This window comes from Macaca thibetana, chromosome 6, assembly GCF_024542745.1.
Source record: "Macaca thibetana thibetana isolate TM-01 chromosome 6, ASM2454274v1, whole genome shotgun sequence".
In the NCBI taxonomy this organism is placed as follows: Eukaryota; Metazoa; Chordata; class Mammalia; order Primates; family Cercopithecidae; genus Macaca; species Macaca thibetana.
In genome coordinates this window covers 96,038,330-96,058,043 of record NC_065583.1, presented here as the reverse complement: position 1 = coordinate 96,058,043, position 19,714 = coordinate 96,038,330, and the positions used below count along the sequence as shown (strand labels likewise).

The following is a 19,714-nucleotide window of genomic DNA, read 5'->3' as shown; positions in this document are numbered from 1 at the left end:
ATACTAGATAAAATGCTCTTTTATTTTATTTTAAATTGTATTAGATTTATACATTAATTTATTTGGCAGAATGTATATCTTGTAATATTGTATTTTGTACAAATATAGCTGAGATATCTTGCTGCTAATTTTTCAAGAAAATTTATACTTTTTGTAACCATTCTGACTATATTTTTTCACATTTCTTTCTCGTACCTAATGGTCATTATGGCTATACAAAATTGACTTATTTTTAACTTATATTTTCTGCTTTTGACGTTATAAAGAGAGAAAATAGATTTTTGTCCATTGACCTCGTATACAGACAAGTTCCTAAATTTTGAGTATTTCTAACAATGTATATGAGGACTTTCTAAGAATTTTCTACATGGGAATTTAAGTCACTTTAAAATAAAGACATTTATTTTTTCTTTCAATCTTTTTGCCTTTACTTGTCTTTTTCCTTCTTTATTTCTTCATTATACATGGGTCAAGACAATGAAATGAAAGTGGTGATATTTAACATGCTTATAATTTTAAAGGGAATGTTAGTAATTTTTCTTCATTGACAACATATTTCACTGTAGATTTCTCATAGAACTTATTACCAAGTTTAGTTTACCATCCTATTACCATATTTCATTGTAGATTTATTGTAGAACCTATTACCAAATTCCTTTCAATCTATTCCTAGGTTAACATTTTCCCCAAAATTATGCTTTGAACTTTGTCATTTTTTTTTTACCGTCAAATGAAATACACACACACACACACACACACACACACACACAATCTCTTACTGTGGGGAATAGCAGTTACACATTTTCTAATAATAGACACACCTTACTTGTTAAGATAAATATACTTTGGCCCAGGAGTATTATCTTTGTTTATCTTATTCCCATATGAATTGTCATAGCTTCATCTACATTTTCTAGTAGTATTGCTCTGATTACACTGTCCTTGTGAATTCTGATGTAAAAGTTAGAGTGTCCTCATAGAAAAAGTGGGAGTATGCATTTTTTTCAATTATCTATTCACCAAAAGATGTATTTTTTATGTCTGAAATGATCTGTTCTTAAAAAGAGATTAGTTGGTACTCCCACTAAACCATTGTTTAAATTTCTTTAATAGTTTAACAGTGCAGTTTTCTCTTGCTTTTAGGGATAGATTCTGAAAGTAATATTTGCTAGTAATTTTCCACATATATAGTTTAACATGCACTAGTATAAAAATCAGTCAAGGTAATTTCTCTACAGTCCCTGCTCTACCTTATGTTTTTACTCTCAATTCAGTTTATCTGTGTTCTCTCTCTGCATCTCCGTCTTTCTGTGTCCATCTCCCTCTCCAGGTTCTCTCTCTCTCTTTAATCTCACTGCAAGTTTGATATTTTATTATCCATTTCAAGTGCGGACTTGTTGATTCTCAATTTTGTGTTGGGTTTATTTGCCATTGTGTTTGTTCATTTATTTTAAAATTATCTTCTAAGTTTACTTCTGTTGTTTTCTTGTTTTCAACTTCTGAGTTAGACACTCATTAATTTTAAGCTCTTTTATTGTCTTAGGTAATTCTTTTCCAATTTATGCATTTGAAGTTATAAATTTACTTTTATCTACCCTAATTCACCATATTTTACAAAATGCAATAGTGTTTAAATTACGTTTTACTTTTCTGTGTCTTTTAAATTTGCATTACAATTTATCCTGTTATTTTTGAGATATTTAGAAATGTATTCTTGAGTTTCAATTCATTTTCTGAATGGGTGCTGTATATGTTTTTGTTGTTGTTGTTGTTGTGGTTGTTTTCTGGTGCCCAGAATATACTAACTACCTAGGACTGCCTATGCTACCTTGAAAATCCTTGGCTTAATAATGGAATCTCTTATTCATTTCCTCCAATTTGCAAATGGCCTGGGTTTAATTGTCTCATTAATAGCAACACTGGTGTCACCGTGCCTCATAAGATATCTCTAGTGTCTGCATCCTCTTCTCCTTTTCATTCTTTTTCTTTTGATGGGCCATTGTACATGTGGTGGATATATATTTTTTACTTTTTCTGAGTACAGCAATGCATTAAAATTGATTATATCCGGAATGTAATTATTTAAAAAAAGATAATCCCTTCAAGCAGATAAAATGAGACTTTTTAATTAATATACAAATATTTCCATCACTGAAGTATATGTAATTTGAGGAAAATGGTATTTAATAACGTGATAAGTATTGGCATATATACAATTTTGTAGCGGTAGTAAACAAATTTGAGATAAAAATACAAAACATCATTAAAAGAATCATTTATTTTATTACTTGATTATAAACACAATAATCATGCTCACAAACCATCATTGAATGTGATTCAGGCATATAACTGTATTAAATTTTATGCAGACTTCTCTTGGAAATATCTTGGGTATTTAAATTAGTAAAAACATACAATATTTATAATATGCTAATTATTAAAATTAATAATTGCTTCACACAGTCATTGAAGTCTCTTCCATCCCCCTCATTGGTCCTTACTCTGGTTAACTATCAATGTCTTATTTCTTCATTCCTATTTGCAAAGTTGCACGAGATTTTGTGCAAAGTATACAGCCCTCTTTTCTGTCTCCAGTAAAACTTCACAATTGAATAAATGGTAAGGTACCCCCTTTTCAGTTATAATTTTATTCACACGAATTTCATTACAGAATTTCATAAAAATTAATAATCTCAAATTCTCAACCTTAACACCACAGACTACCTCAGCTGCAGTAGATTTCATTTCTAATTTATTGAAAAATTAAAGAAAAATCATATTTACTTTCTTGGCTATGTTTTTTTTTTTTTCTTTCCTTGCTTATGGTCTCTTCCATTCTCTCTTGATCCTTTTATTTTATATTGTCACCCAATATCAAGCATTTCTACTTAGTAAGACTGACCTTTCTGGCCATGTCCACAGTTGAGTGTTCTCCCAGTTTGATGTGAGTCTTCCTTTATCACTTGTCTTTCTTTTAACTTTATTTTAAATTTCTCTTTTTCTATTATTTTTTCCTAGATCTACAAATATACTCACCAATCATAGACAGAGTGGACCAGAAATGTTTCCTTTACAATAAGCTCCTTTCCCAATATTTTGAGATAAGAAATAATGGAATAAGAAGGCAGAGGTATAACTTTTAAAGCTTTTTTAGTTTAAAAAAGAAGTTATGTTGTGTTTAGAGATGGAAATGCTCTGTTAAAAAACTGAATTAAAAAGTCTCTGACTCATTTATAAGGAGACATAAATCCAATGAAAATCATATTTTAAAAAATTCTTAATTATGGTGCAACCTACTACAAAAATGTTACTTTATATGTTTTTAAAAGAGGCAGCCTGAGAAATGGTTAATCTACTTCTCACTCAGTGTTTCAGCATGCTTCTTGTGCCATTCACTGTTCTATACAATTTTTTTACAGAGCTGTATCAGAATATACTATTAAGTGCATTATAGAAGATTACAATGTTATTTCTTTTAGCATGCTATTTATGTTTACTACTGACTTCAAAGGACATTCAGGATGTAGAAGAGTTATTTTCCCAAGGGTACAAAGAAAAAATAATCCTGTCAGCAATTCTCATAGACAAGTGATTCAGAGGCAGTTTTAGCAAACATATAGTCTCCTTTTAACCAGAAATGATTTGTGTGTTTTCTTGAGGCAATGTCTATTTGTAGCAGTGTTAACATTGACATCAGTAGCTAGAAAATGACAGCAAAAGACAAACGATCCTCAGGTGTAAAAATCAGCAACTGAGATTCTTGGCCTTTTGGAAAATGTCAGGATGACCAAGAATGACTGCAGATCACAAAGGGGCCGCAAACTGAAACCTTTACTTAGATAAAGGTCATACCCCTACAATGATCTTTGTAGCATTCTAAGAGTGGCAACTTCATTAAAACTGATGTCCAGGAGAGTCAAGGAGAGAACGTAGCTGATAGTCCCCAGGACATAGAGAATACTCTTTAGATTGTGTGTGTATGTGTGTGTGAGAAAAACTTATTCTCCCCCCCACCCCCATTAAAACTTCATGATGGAAATCATACTTCATTAAGAAAGAAAGGCGTTGTGTTTCTGTATTCTTTTAGTAGAAAAACTGAAAAAGAATGAAGAAGGACATGTTCATGTGTTTCATATAGAACATGTCCTTTTTCATTCTTTACTTCTATATGATATAGAAATATTAGAAGGAGGTGGGTAGAGAGGATAAAAAAGGCCATTTTCAAACAGTCATCACTCAGTTAGCTGAACTAAAATGCTGATGAATACTATTAGTACCTGCAGTCATCTACCATTTTCCATAAAATGGGTGGCTCTTCTTACACTTGATCTTAGCCAAAAGGCCGAGAAGCGATAAAGTGGGTGGGTTTTCTCTATTAAACTGCTCTTTTTTTCTGGTGTTTAGGGCACATCTTTAAGAACCAAAATAAATGAAGGAAGGAGTGAATGGATGAATAAGAAAACAGTTGCCAGCATCTATATAAAGGCAGCCAACAAAATAAGAAAAATATGGAAGAATATGGGAAATATGAATTTAAATATTGAAGAATTAAAGGTAAGTGATTATCTCCACTTTTGGTAAATACACATTTAGTAATCCTAGAACATCATTTGAAATCACAATTCATCACTTCTTTCATTTGTGTATCATCGCTGATGAATAATCTTTTGTACACATTTGCTCTGAGAACCACAGTTAATGTTTTAAACAGTCAAGAATTTCTCAAAAGGTCACAATTTCTTCTGAATCACTTCTTATTACCATTTCATATAATGCAATTAAAATATAAAGTGGCTAATAATGGACTAAAGACTCAATAATATAGCAACATTACTAACACCAAAGGGAATGCCCCAAAGAACCAATGCTAATTTAAGAGACAATTAAATAATTAAATTGTTAAATACAATTTATAGGAGAACAATGATTTGGACTGAGCTTTTTGTGCTAGATCCAAGACAGCAAACCAAAATAGAGTTGCTCATTCTGACATTCCACACCACCAAGACAAACTGTTTCTCTGACCTTCTAAGAAATCAGGAGAGAAAAATAACCAAATCCCCAGAAAGACCGGTTTTTATTGGCATATAAGAGAGTTCATTGTACCTTAACTTTTATAAGGAGAGCAACCCATTTGTTTTTTGTTATATGTTTCTGCTTTCCCTATCCCTTTCTGCCTATAAAGCCAAATTTATTTGCATCGCTCATTAGGGCACTCATTCTGTTTTGTAGAATAAGGTATTTCCCAATTCTAGAATTGCAAATAGAACTCCATTAAGTTCTGTAAACTAAATTTGTTGCAATTTTGTCTTTTGGCAGTTTTGGAGACTGACAGAGAAACCTAAAGGACACTTCTGACAACCCCAAAGACTCCTTGAGGAATGGAGGAGAGGTGCCTCTGACTCCTTTCTGAGATCCCCTGTCTTCCTCATGAAGTCCTGAGGGCTGTGTCAGCTGAAACATCATGAAGTGCCTACATTTGGAAAGAACAGCCTTATTTCTCATAAAGGGTTGCAGCCTGCAGGCTGGACATCCTGTAGCCTACTCCCTGGAAGGCTGGGAAGAGTAGCCTCCTGTCAGAAGCTGAGTGCAAGCGCTTTGAGAGAGGGAAAGATAAGACAAGAATGCTAAATGCCTTGGCTAGGTATGCATAGTCAATAAGCTATAGGAGGAGTCATGAATATTTACGAAAGGAGAAATGTGTATGTGCAATTGAGCTTCATGCTTCATCATGAGCCACATGTTCAAAAAATGATGCCATTAGCATGATCCAAGGGTGGGTGAGCAGAGGACAAGAATCCCTCATTGTGCATTCTCTACCAGTCAGCCAAAACCAGTCCAGAGATGGTGGTCAGTTTTTACAAAGAGATGGATTGTGAAACAAGTAAACTGTCACATCATAACTGCAAAGAGGGAGGGGGCGACCACTCACAGCCTCAGATGACTTGCTAAAGGATATAAAGGAATGAGTCATCAGTTTCTTGTTTTCTAGAAATAGCTTTTGCTTACTCCTTAGAAAATAGTAATTCTAATTCAAAGTTAATAAGGAAGGGGCATACTGAGTCATGTCTGGGAATTCAGTTTTTAAAGTTTCTCTAGGGACTTCTTGGCCAAAAGAAAGTCCATTCAGTCGATTGTGGGCTTTAGGATTTTATTTTTATTTCAAAATTTTAAGTTCCTCAGAAGTCAAACTCTTCTCTTTCAAGAGTAAGCCCCCCAGTAATTTTGATTTTCGAATCCAGGGTTAGTTTGTGCTGTGAAAGAATGCATGATCTTGATGTGTATACCATACTGAGTGTTAGTTTTTGCTGTGAGAGAGCACATGACCTTGGGGTGTGTCCTGGGGGTTAGCTTGTGTTGTGAGATTGCATGACCTTTGGATGTATACTGAGGGTTAGTTTGTTTTGTGAGAAAGCATGTGACCTTTTGGGATTTGTAGTGGTGATGAGTCACTGGCAAGAGCTTTAGTTTTAAAGGTAATTTGCTGTGACTGTGGTAAGTTGCAGGGTCTGTGAACTATGACTTTTGAAATTCACAGCAATTTGTATTATATCTTTTTTGTTCCTTTTTTTTTTTTTTTTTTTTTTTTTTTTTTTTTGCATGTTAAGGTAGGGGGAAATTATTGGCCAAGTTAGTCAAGCGGAGCTGAGGCACAAGCCATAACTTGACTGGTGGGCAAGATTCGGGCACTTAAAAGCTATTAGAGCACATAACACCAAAAAATAAGACTGCTGTGGGAGGATAAACTAGACACAGAGCTTGATAGCACCCAACAGCCTGAAGAAAATGTTCCTGCAATAAGGTTTGCTGTAAAAGCATTACATGACCCAACCCTGTGGTGTTTCCCTCTTGGGGTTTTATCTTGGCTGGAAGACACTGAAGATTCAATGTAAAAATAAAATCCTTGATTTCTCTAGAATTAAGTAATCTATTTTCCAGCTATGCTTGCCTTTTACATGTATAAGTATTAGGTTTGGGAAGCAGAAAACAATTACAAAAATGATGAAATATCACTAAAGACAATTTAAAATTAAGTTGGCCATTATGTGGAAATTCCGGATAAACAACTCAACACTTTAAAAAATGCATCTAAAAATGAGGGCTCCCAGATCAGGCCCATACAGGGATGCCTACCCATGTGTAGAAACTTCTAAAAATTTTTTAAGAAACTGTTATTTTTCTCTTTAAAAAAAGACTCTTTACAAGAAACAGACGAAAAGCTTAAGCAACTAATTGAGAAGAAAAATGTAATCTACTAACCTTTTCACTTAGTTACTATTCCACTCCAAAGGTGAAAGGAAAACTACATGAACTATCTATAAAGGTTTGGCCCTCAGGTAAATCAAGTTTGTGTCTTCTTTTTTAGAAATATCCACACTGAGTTTCAGTATTAAAAATGCTTCTTTTGCCCCATTAGTTAATGAGCTGCATCTTAAGGTCGGTAATGCAGTAAAGACATAAGCTAAATTGAAAAAATTGAACGAAATCAATTTTCAAAATATCCTTTCCTGGCATTTATCTGTCTCTTTTGAAACTCTGTAAAAAAAAAAAAATTTACACCTATAAAGGAAAACCACTAGAAATTCTTACAATAATACAGAACATTGGTCTAAACAAGCCCCACTTTTGACCATTTTGTCTTAACTAGGCATCTTACCTATAATTTCTTTTTCTGGATATAGAATCACGTCATCTGCAAAAAGAGATAGTTAGACTTCCCCTCTTCGTATCCTATTTGGATGCTCTTTTTTCTTTCTTTCTTTCTTTTTTTTTTTTTTTTTTTTTTTGAGATGGAATTTTGCTCTTATTTCTCAAGCTGGAGTGCAATAGTATGATCTTGGCTCACTTCAACCTCCATCTCCAGGGTTCAAACGATTCTCCTGCCTCAGCCTCCCAACTAGCTGGTATTACAGGCATCTGCCACCACAGCTAGCTAATTTTTATATTTTTAATAGAGATGGAGTTTCACCCTGTTGGCCAGGCTGATCTTGAATTCCTGACCTCCGGTGATACACCTACTTCAGTCTCCTAAAATGCTGGGACTGCAGGTGTGAGCCACTGTACCTGGCCCTTGTATGCCTTTTATTTCTTTCTCTTGCTGGATTGCTCTGGCTAGGTTTTTCAATACTATGTTAAATAGGAGTGGTGAGAGTGGGCATCCTTGTCTTGCTAGGATTTTCTTTTACTTTTTTTTTTTTTTTTTGAGACGGAGTCTGGCTCTGTCGCCCAGGCTAGAGTGCAGTGGCCGGATCTCAGCTCACTGCAAGCTCCGCCTCCCGGGTTCACGCCATTCTCCTGCCTCAGCCTCCCGAGTAGCTGGGAGTACAGGCGCCTGCCACCTCGCCCGGCTAGTTTTTTGTATTTTTTAGTAGAGACGGGGTTTCACCGTGTTAGCCAGGATGGTCTTGATCTTGTGACCTCGTGATCCGCGTGATCCGCCCGTCTCGGCCTCCCAAAGCACTGGGATTACAGGTGTGAGCTACCGTGCCTGGACTCAATTATGTCATCATTATAGTAAACACTCATCAGCTCTTTAAGCATAGCCATTTTAAATCTTCTTATACACCATTAATTTCTTTATTCTAATGTTTTTCTGAAAGCTTTTTATAAGCAACTATAATCCTAAAGTGTTATCTCTTCAGGGAGATTCATGGAAAAGAAGGAAAGTACTCTGACAAATACAGATTTCTGATAACATTAAGATTATAACATTGGACCAGGTAGGAATTTCTAGAACTCTATTGGATTTGTGAAACTGCTCATCAAGAACAAGCAAAACAAGAATTAATTACATGAGACAGAATGAACTGATACAAAAATTATAAATTTATGCATCTTATTAATTTGAACTATTGCTTTTAAAAAATGCTTTGCTTTTCAGATTTAAGGATTATTTTTTTCTTTTGAGCTATGTATGGTTGATAGAAATTTAGTAAAGTCTATTCTTGTGAACAAAAATGGAAACATTTACTTTTTCTCCCTATCTTATCCATCCAGAATTTAGAAACTATTCAGGAATATTGTTATTTTAAGGAAACATAATTATTTTGATAAGCTAAATTATAATAAACTCTCTTTATAACAAGATACCATTAGAAATACTGGTTATATTACCAAAGCTTTAACAGGGATGTCATATTTGAGGATTCACATAGAATGAATCTATAGGTACTGCAGGTGAAGTCTGAAGTCTGGTTTGATTTGACTTTTTAGCCGTGAGAGATTTTTAAAGTCCAGTCTAAGATTCTCTGTCAAAAGTTCCAGTAAAGTCAACTTCCAAAGAGCCTATGTGGTCAATGTCTATTCTTTCTATACTTATGTAAATAATCCGACCAAGTTTAATGAAACTGTACTGGTTTTGCAGACAAATTGATTTCATTCCATTTATCTTTGTTAGAAATGAGGGTAACTGTAGAGAGAAAAAAAATTATGTTTCTGAAGGAAAACTATAGGTATACTTGTTATTAGATTGTAGTCCTTTTTATTGTTTTCAAGTTTTTATGATTTACCTTTATACAGGATTGGATCCTGAATTCTTCGAATTTCCTCCAACATCTGGCTACAGCTCTCCAACTGAGAACAACAATTGCTCTATTCCTGAAGCCCTACAACCTGAAGCTGGAAAACATGATGTAAAATTCACACTTGCAATTTTCACACCCTTGCCTCACGCCCAGTATGTGGGCCACACAGAAAATTTACCAAAATCCTTCATGCCATAATCAGAGACATTCAAAGTGCAAACAAGGAGGATATATTAATGATTTTCTTCTGTGAGTGGTTTTTCCCTGAGACATCAGAACAGGAGTTTCCATCATAGTAGGACTCTGACCCTTACTTTTTCCTTGTTCATGCCTACCCTTTTTGCTTGGTGGAATAATACTATACATACAAATTCAGTCAGCAGCTTCTGTGAATAACTTGATGAAATGTTGAATCTGTCATGTCAAATCCAAATATTTACTTCACCCAAGGAATTCTTTAATCCACTAGTGAGTAACTTGATCAATACCCACTGTGCAACTGTTGTTCAAATTATGCCACAGGTCCCTTTCATAGAATAAAATTTGTATACCCGTTTATTCTTACTCCCTGTTTTAGTAACCTGTCATGGGATGCTAGATTTTCTACTACCTGAACAGAAATGAGTCTGTAAGGTTGATGGCACTTATTGCATATGGATAAATACATCAGGTGTTATACAAATTCAGTTGCAAAAAAGTAGTGAACAGATTGCTTGGTTAAATTAGGTGAGATTTCTTGTCTGACTCATTCTTTGTCTATTAAATTTTGGTTGGTTTGGTTTATGGTGACCCTAGCTAAGGGACATACTCCAAACTCTTGGCATTATCCTCTTGATGGTCCTAATAGTAGTCTTCATGGTGTAATACACCCTCTCAAAAAGTCTTAAATGTCCACATGCAGCCATCTGCTGAATACTAAGGGGCCTTTATGGATGGAATAATAAAACCTTCAAGTAACATATGACAATAAAAACACTGTAAATTATGAACGTTGTGTCAAAACCCAAATCCCAAAATGATGGTGACTGAGAGTAGCATTAGTGCTATAGGTTTTGGTTCTACTTGAGATCCTAACTAAAAAGGGGAAATTGTTAAATAAAATGTGTAAGAGACCATTGGTTTGAACTTTCTGTTCCAGGCCCAACAACTAAACCCAAACGGAGTTGCTCATGCTGACATTCCACATGATGAAACCAAAACTAAGTGTTTATCTGACCTTCCAAGAAATCAAGAGAAGGAAAGAACAGCCAAATCCCTATATAGGACATTTTTAGCCAGCATAATAACAAAGTCATCTTTGCTTTAACCTTTACAAGGAAAGTAACTCTGAAGTGACCAGTCTGCTTCATCTTCTGTATTTTTGCTTTCCTCAGCCCTTTCTCTCTATAAATCCAAAAATGCTCAATATGAGGTTATGTTATAGGAGTTATTAAGAAATTATTTTAAGCAGATACAGAGGAAAAAGGGTCCTTGGAAAATTTTTGTTTCTTTTAAAGCAGCTCCAGAAACATTTATTGTCTAGCAGGGAAGCCCTGGCTCTCAGAGGCTCAGGGAATTGGTTTGATCAGGGAACATTTGATATGCAATTGCAAGCCATTAATACCTGGGTTCCACATACTGCATCTGAGCAAGGGCCATGGCCATTTGCACTCCCTAGTGCTGCTGGGCCTGTTGGTCTCTGTCAGGCCGTGGATGCAGGTCTCTGTTCAGCAGGATGGGGTTTGTTAAAGTTGTTAAGAATCAGGCCCACTTTGAAAGATACCGGGTGAAATTTAGAAGACAACAAGAGGGCAAAACTGATTTCTGTGCTCGGAAATGCTTGGAGATACAGGATAAAAATAAATACAACACACCCAAATACAGAATGATAGTTTGTGTAACAAAGATATCATTTATTAGATTGCTTATGCTCGTATAGAAGGGGATATGATAGTGTGCGCATCATATGCATACTAACTGTCAAAATATGGTGTGAAGGTTGGCCTGACAAATTATGCTTTAGCGTGTTGGATTGACCTGCTGCTGGCCCACTGGCTTCTCAATAGATTTGGCAAGGACAAAATCTATGAAAGAAAAGTGGAGGTGAATGGCAATGAATACAATGTGGAAAGCATTGATGGTCAGCCAGGTGCCTTTATCTGCTATTTGAATGCAGGCCTTGCCAGAAATACCACTGGTAATAAAGTTTTTGGTGCCCTGAAAGGAGTTTTCGATGGAGGCTTGTCTGTCCCTCATAGTACCAAACAATTCCTTGGTTATGATTCTGAAAGCAAGGAATTTAATGCAGAAGTACATCAGAAGCACATCATGGGCCAGAATGTTTTAGAGGATATACACTACTTAATGGAAGATGCTTACAAGAAACAGTTCTCTCAAAACGTTAAATAAACAGCGTAACTCCAGACATGATGGAGGAGATGTATAAGAAAGCTTATGCTGCTATATGAGAGAATCTAGCCTATGAAAAGAAGCCCAAGAAATAAATTAAAAAGAAGAGGTGGAACCATACCAAAATGTCCCTTGCTCAGAAGAAAGATGGGGTAGCTCAAAAGAAGGCAAGCTTCCTCAGAGCTCAGAAGTGCGCTGCTGAGAGCTAAACCAGAGTATTGTCTGAATTCAACTTTCTTTAGCCTACCTGTATCAAATAAAGATGGGGGCTGGTGGGGAGCACTTGTGAAGGTGACAGCCCAGGGACACAGCTGTACTAAAAGGCTAATATTTAAGCATGAGATTATAGAACGCTTCCCTGACACAACCTTTGCAGAATTATGACAGTATGAGAAATCTGACATAGCTGACTCCATCTTGCTTCTATCTTCTAAACTGTCCTTGCTTATTCTTTGGCATAACTAACTTTGGGAGCAATTTTGTTTATAGTTTAACTTTAAAGCAAGTATGATAACAGCCCTTCCTAAACGTACTCTCTCCATGCTTGGTAACAAAAACTACCTTTGTAAAACTAACAAATTAAGGCCAGGCACGGTGACTCACGCCTGTAATCTCAGCACTTTGGGAGGCAGAGCCAGGTGGATCACGAGGTCAGGAGACGGAGACCATCCTGGCTAACGTGGTAAAACCCCGTCTCTACTAAAAATACAACAACAACAACAACAAAAAATGAAATTAGCCAGCCGTGGTGGTGGGTGCCTGTAGTCCCAGCTACTCAGGAGGCTGAGTCAGGTGAATGGCATGAAACCGAAAGGCGGAGCTTGCAGTGAGCCGAGATCGCGTCACAGCACTCCTCCAGCCTGGGTGACAGAGAGACAGACTCTGTCTCAAAAAAAAAAAAAAAAAAAAAAAAAAGAGAGAGAGAACCTGCATTCTGATGTACCAGCTGGTGCCAACTAGACTGTTAAACTGGTTCAATTTCTCTTGTAATCCCATCCAGAAACTCAGTGCAACGGGACAACTTTGACCCCCTATAATTCCATCACCAACCCAGTGAATATTCCCTATCCTCTAGCCCCCTGCCTGTCCTATTATTCTTAAAAAACTTAGCCTCCAAATTTGAAAGGTGTAATGAACTCCTGTCTGTTGACTGGCTCTGTGTTTACTATACTCTTTCTCTATTGCTATATGGCTGTGTTAGTAAATCAGCTGTATCTGTGCAGAGGACAAGAAGAACCCATTGGACAATTACATTCCATCCTCCACACTTTTCCATATCAATAGTACTCCAGGATAATAATAGTGGATTACAGATATAAGATCTGCAAGATATATTTTTTTCATTTTGTAAAAGTTCTTATTGAAGCTTAAAAACAACAGGGAAGACAAAACAAGACACCGGGAAAATTTTAAGCCTCCATGACCTACAAATACAGAAAACATTAAATGCAGTCCAATTCCTAGGATGATTATTTCAGATTTTCCGCATAGGTGTAATGGTTTCAGACATGGCAACTGGTGACAGCATTAAGACATCAAGAGGATATGAAATATTTATTACTTGTATGGTGGAGGTTTTCTGGAGAGAACGAGTAGACTTCTTTTAAGGGTCAAGGGAAAACTTTCCCTTCACCTTCTGAAGCTTTGATAAAAAATCGATGGCCAAAAGGAAGATTTATAGAAGAAATGGCATACAATTTATTCATGTGCTTGTGGGAGAACCACAAAGTTTTTATCACCAAATCCTCAGTGGGGTATAGAAGTTTGTATATTTCTTGTTTCAGAGGGAAAAGGGAGGTGGAGAATATTTGTAATTCTGTTGAGGGGCAATACATGATTATTAGGGAAAATTAATAAAGTAGGGAACAGAGATTAACTTGTAAATGGTTCTCCTTAGAAAATGAATGAGCCTGAGGGACAGACGCTGTCTCATGAAAGGGTCAGTTCAGGTGTTGCTACATTCTTCAGTCTTCTGCTCTGCAGCAGATAATCAGATAACAGAGATGAGAAGGAAAAACAATTGTTCTCCTTGGGTGGTCCATCTAGTCTCTGTGTAAATGAAGGAAACATTTTTTTTCCAGTGTCTACTGATGTTTAAGGGCCTTTAATTCAAAATACCCACTATCACAGGGAGTCATTTTGGGGGTTGAAATATTTTGATTTGCTTCATTCTAAAAGAGGTCTGAAATGACTTAAGAGAGCAAGGAAATGAAACTGGTTCAGGGTTTTTATTACAGCTACTGGGTGGACACGGTGAGGCTTCCTAGGCACAATCATGGGCTCCTCACCAGTGACAAAAGAAGCAGAACCCAAGATTTCTTACCAGCTTGACCAGAGGGATGGCACCGGGGAACAGGGAAGAACGAGGCAGAAAAGCTTCCAGTAGTCAAACATCAAAATTTGAGTCAGACTCCTTACCATACATATTAACATAAAACCTCACAGCAAAGGCATATTGAGCTCAATTTCTATTACTAGATACATAACGTTTTCAATAAAAAAAAAGAAGAAAAAAAACAAGAAAACAAATATTATCAGGAGTCAAAACAACAAGCTAACTATCAGAACATGAGTTATGGCACAGGTCTTGAAAATATCAGAGAGGGATTTATAATAACTATGATTGATATATTAAGGAGTCTAATAGAAAAATAGATGCAAGAACAGATGGGTAATGAAGTAAATAGATAAAAACTTCAAGAAGCAATCAAAATAAATGTAGGAAATCAGAAACATTGTAACAGAAATGAAGAATGCCTTAAATAGGTAGACAGCAAATGGATTTGAAAAGAATCATTGAGCTTGAAGATATTTCAGTGCAAACTTCTCAAACTAAAATGCAAAGTAAAGAAGGAATAATAATGGAAACAAAAACTGCAGCAACAAAATCAAACAGAATATCCAGAACTGTGGGATAATTTCAAAAATATAACATTTGCTTTATTGGAATATTGGAAGGAGCAGAAGGAAGGAATCAAGCAGAACCATTTGAGCAGTAATAGTTGAAAACTTTCCAGATGTAATCAAAAATACCAAACCACAGTCCAAGAAGCTCAGATAATACAAAGCAGGATGAATGCAAAAAATGAAAATAAAAAAATAAAAACAAACAAACAAACAGAAAACTAAACCTAGGCATACCATATTCAAATGTCAATAAACCAAAGATAAAGAGAAGATCTTAAAGAACTCGGAGGAAAGTAAACACCTTACTTACAATGAAATAAAGTTAAGAATTACACTGAACTTTTCATTAAAAAGCATATCATCATGAGAGAATAGAAGGAAATATTTAAAGTATTGAAAGAAAAATTCCCAACCTATAATTTTATATCCAATGAAATTATCTTTATCAAGTACAGGGAAATAATTTCTGAGACAAAAAAAAAAAAAAAATAGGAGTGTGTTGACAGCATATCCACCTTTCAAGGAAGATCATTGAGAATAACTCAAATAGAAACTAAAACATTATTTTTTTAATTTTTAATTGATCTAAAAATAACTGTATTTAAAGTAATAATACTAGTAATATATTTGGTGACTGTAAAGTTGAGTAGATAAAATAAATGAAAGCAATGACAAAAGAAATGGAAAAAAAAATTGACAATGCACCAGTATCAGCCACCTTTACTACACATGAAGTGTCATAGTATTAATTGAAGGTTTGTATGTATTAGGTAAAAAGCATATTATGATCTCTAGGGAATTCTCCAAAATTAAAAATGTAAATGCAATTGATATGATAAAAGAGAAGGTAAACTGGAATAGAAGAAAATGCCCAATTCAAAGACAGTAGAAAAAGTAAAAACAAGTGATGTGAAAAAAAAAAGAAGGCTGAGTGCGGTGGCTCACGCCTGTAATCCCACCACTTTGGGAAGCCAAGGCATGGGGATCACGAGGTCAAGAGATCGAGACCATTCTGGCCAGCATGGTGAAACTCCATCTCCACTAAAAACACAAAAATTAGCTGGGCGTGGTGGCATGTGCCTGTAGTCCCAGCTGCTCAGGACGCTGAGGCAGGATAATCACTTGAAGCTGTGAGGCAGAGGTTGCAGTGAGTCTAGATGGTGCCACTGCACTCCAGCCTGGTGACAGAGCAAGACTCCGTCTAAAAAAAAAAAAGAAGAAGAAAAAGAAAATAGTTACAAATATGGTAATACTAACCCAACTATATCAATGCTTATTTTAAACAAGAATTTTGAAATAGACCAATTTAAGAATATAGATTGTCAGAAAACATTCTTAGAAAGACAAATAATATATCGTCTATAAGAAACTCATTTTAAATATAAAGACAGAGATATAGACTGAAAACATAAAATGTGGTACATATATACCATGGAATACTATGCGGCCATAAAACAGAATGAGATCATGTGCTTTGCAAAACATGGATGGAGCTGGAAACTATTATCCTTAGCAAACTGACACGAGGACAAAAAAACAAAAACCACATGTTCTCATTTATAATTGGGACCTAAATTATGAATACATGGACACAATGAGGGGAACAACTGACACTGGGGCCTACCTGAAATCAGAGGGTAGGAAGATGGTATGGAGCAGAAAAAATTAAAAAATAACTATTGGGTACTAGGCTTAGTACCTGGGTGATAAAATAAACTGTACAACAAATCCCTGTGCCACGAGTTTACCTATATAACAAACCTGCATGTTTACCACTGAATCTAAAATAAAAGTTTTTTTTTTTTTTAAGTTAAGATAGGTTAGAAGTAAAGTGATATTGAGATCTATCTCAATAAAGCTGTTTTAAAAATGAAGAGAGAATGATATATCATACTACAGTAATTAAAATAAGCATGTAGTGGCTATATTAAATTCATATAAAGCAGGCTTCAGAAAAGTAAAGTTACAAAGGGTAAAGGGAAGCATTATATAGTCATTAAGTGGTCAATCTTCAGACTATCATTTCCTGGTTATACTGCTAAAAGTGGATCATCAAAACATGTAAAACAATAACAAAATAGACAAAATATATAAACAATAACAAAAAAAACCCTAATAGAACATCAAGAAAAATGGACATAAACTATTATAGTTGGAGACTTTAGCATCCTTCTTTAAGCAACTGATAGATTAAGGAGGCAGAAAATAAGTAAGGATAAAGTTGATCTGAGCAACACTATGAATAAACATAATTTAATTGACATTTATTGGATACTTCATGCAAAAATGGCATAATACACATTTTTCTCAAGCTCACTTAGAACATTTACCAACAGAGGTAATAGTATAGACAATAAAATATATCTTAAATTCAAAATAATATAAATTACACAAAGTATATTTTCTTTTTCTTTTTTTTTTTTATTATACTTTAAGTTCTAGGGTACATGTGCACAACTTGCAGGTTTGTTACATATGTATACTTGTGCCATGTTGGTGTGCTGCACCCATCAACTCGTCAGCACCCATCAACTCGTCATTTACATCAGGTATAACTCCCAGTGCTATCCCTCCCCTCTCCCCCGTCCCCATAATAGGCCCCGATGTGTGATGTTCCCCTTCCAGAGTCCAAGTGATCTCATTGTTCAATTCCCATCTATGAGTGAGAACATGTGGTGTTTGGTTTTCTGTTCTTGCGATAGTTTGCTGAGAAAGATGGTTTCCAGCTGCATCCATGTCCCTATAAAGGACACAAACTCATCCTTTTTTATGGCTGCATAGTATTCCATGGTGTATATGTGCCACATTTTCTGAATCCAGTCTGTCACTGATGGACATTTGGGTTGATTCCAAGTCTTTGCTATTGTGAATAGTGCCACAATAAACATACATGTGCATGTGTCTTTATAGCAGCATGATTTATAATCCTTTGGGTACATCCCCAGTAATGGGATGGTTGGGTCATATGGTACATCTAGTTCTAGATCCTTGAGGAATCGCCATACTGTTTTCCACAATGGTTGAACCAGTTTACAATCCCACCAACAGTGTAAAAGTGTTCCTATTTCTCCACATTTTCTCCAGCACCTGTTGTTTCCTGACTTTTTAATGATTGCCATTCTAATTGGTGTGAGATGGTATCATTGTAGTTTTGATTTGCATTTCTCTGATGGCCAGTAATGACGAGCATTTTTTCATGTGCCTGTTGGCTGTATGCATGTCTTCTTTTGAGAAATGTCTATTCATATCATTTGCCCACTTTTTGATGTGGTTGTTTGTTTTTCCCTCGTGAATTTGTTTGAGTTCTTTGTAGGTTCTGGATATTGGCCCTTTGTCAGATGAGTAGATTGCAAAAATTTTCTCCCATTCTGTAGGTTGCCTGTTCACTCTGATGGTAGTTTCTTTTTCTGTGCAGAAGCTCTTTAGTTTAATTAGATCCCATTTGTCAATTATGGCTTTTGTTACCATTGCTTTTGGTGTTTTAGACATGAAGTCCTTGCCCTTGCCTATGTCTTGAATGGTATTACCTAGGTTTTCTTCTAGAGTTTTTATGGTTTTAGGTCTAACATTTAAGTCTCTAATCCATCTTGAATTAATTTTCATATAAGGAGTAAGGAAAGGATCCAGTTTCAGCTTTCTACTTATGGTTAGCCAATTTTCCCAGCACCATTTATTAAATAAGGAATCCTTTCCCCATTTCTTGTTTTTCTCAGGTTTGTCAAAGATCACATGGCTGTAGATGTGTGGTATTATTTCTGAGGGCTCTGTTGTGTTCCATTGGTCTATATCTCTGTTTCAATACCAGTACCATGCTGTTTTGGTTACTGTAGCCTTGTAATACAGTTTGAAATCAGGTAGCATGATGCCTCCAGCTTTGTTCTTTTGACTTAGGATTGTCTTGGCAATGTGGGGTCTTTTTTGGTTCCATATGAACTTTAAAGCAGTTTTTTACAAGTCTGTGAAGAAAGTCATTGGTAGCTTAATGGGGATGGCATTGAATCTATAAATTACCTTGGGCAGTATGGCCATTTTCACGATATTGATTCTTCCTATCCATGAGCATGGTATGTTCTTCCATTTGTTTGTGTCCTCTTTTATTTCACTGAGCAGTGGTTTGCAGTTCTCTTTGAAGAGGTCTTTTACATCCCTTGTAAGTTGGATTCCTAGGTATTTTATTCTCTTTGAAGCAATTGTGAATGGAAGTTCATCATGATTTGGCTCTCTATTTGTTTGTTACTGGTGTATAAGAATGCTTGTGATTTTTGCACATTGATTTTGTATCCTGAGACTTTGCTGAAGTTGCTTATCAGCTTAAGGAAATTTTGGGCTGAGATGATGGGGTTTTCTAAATATACAGTCATGTCATCTGCAAACAGGGATAATTTGACTTCTTATTTTTCCTAACTAAATACCCTGTATTTCTTTCTCTTGCCTGATTGCCCTAGCCAGAACTTCCAGCAATATGTTGAATAGGAGTGGTGAGAGAGGGCATCCCTGTCTTGTGCCAGTTTTCAAAGGAATACTTCATAAAGTATATTTTCAAAACACAATGGGACTAAACTTTAAATCAATAACAGAAAAGTAGAAAATACTCAAATATTTGAAGATTAAATAACACATCCCCAATTGACACACAAAGATAAACTCTCAAGATAATTTTTAAAATATTTTGAACTAAATAAACATCAAAATAAAATATCAAAATTTGAGAGATAGTAAAAATAGTGCTCAAAGGAAAATATAGAGCATTAAAAACAATTATGAATAACCAGAAAGATCTAAAACAACAATCTTAAGATTTCACGTTAGGAAATTAGGAAAAGAAGAGTGATATAAGCATAAAGTAAAAAGAAGAATATGAAAAATTTTAGCAAAAGTCAAGAAAAATAAAAATA

The 19,714-nt window shown here is 35.4% G+C and overlaps 1 pseudogene; it reads left to right on the top strand.

Annotated features, from left to right (window-relative positions):
• Positions 1-11,226: 11,226 nt before the first annotated feature.
• On the top strand, positions 11,227-12,121 carry LOC126957393 (60S ribosomal protein L5-like; annotated as a pseudogene).
• Positions 12,122-19,714: the final 7,593 nt, after the last annotated feature.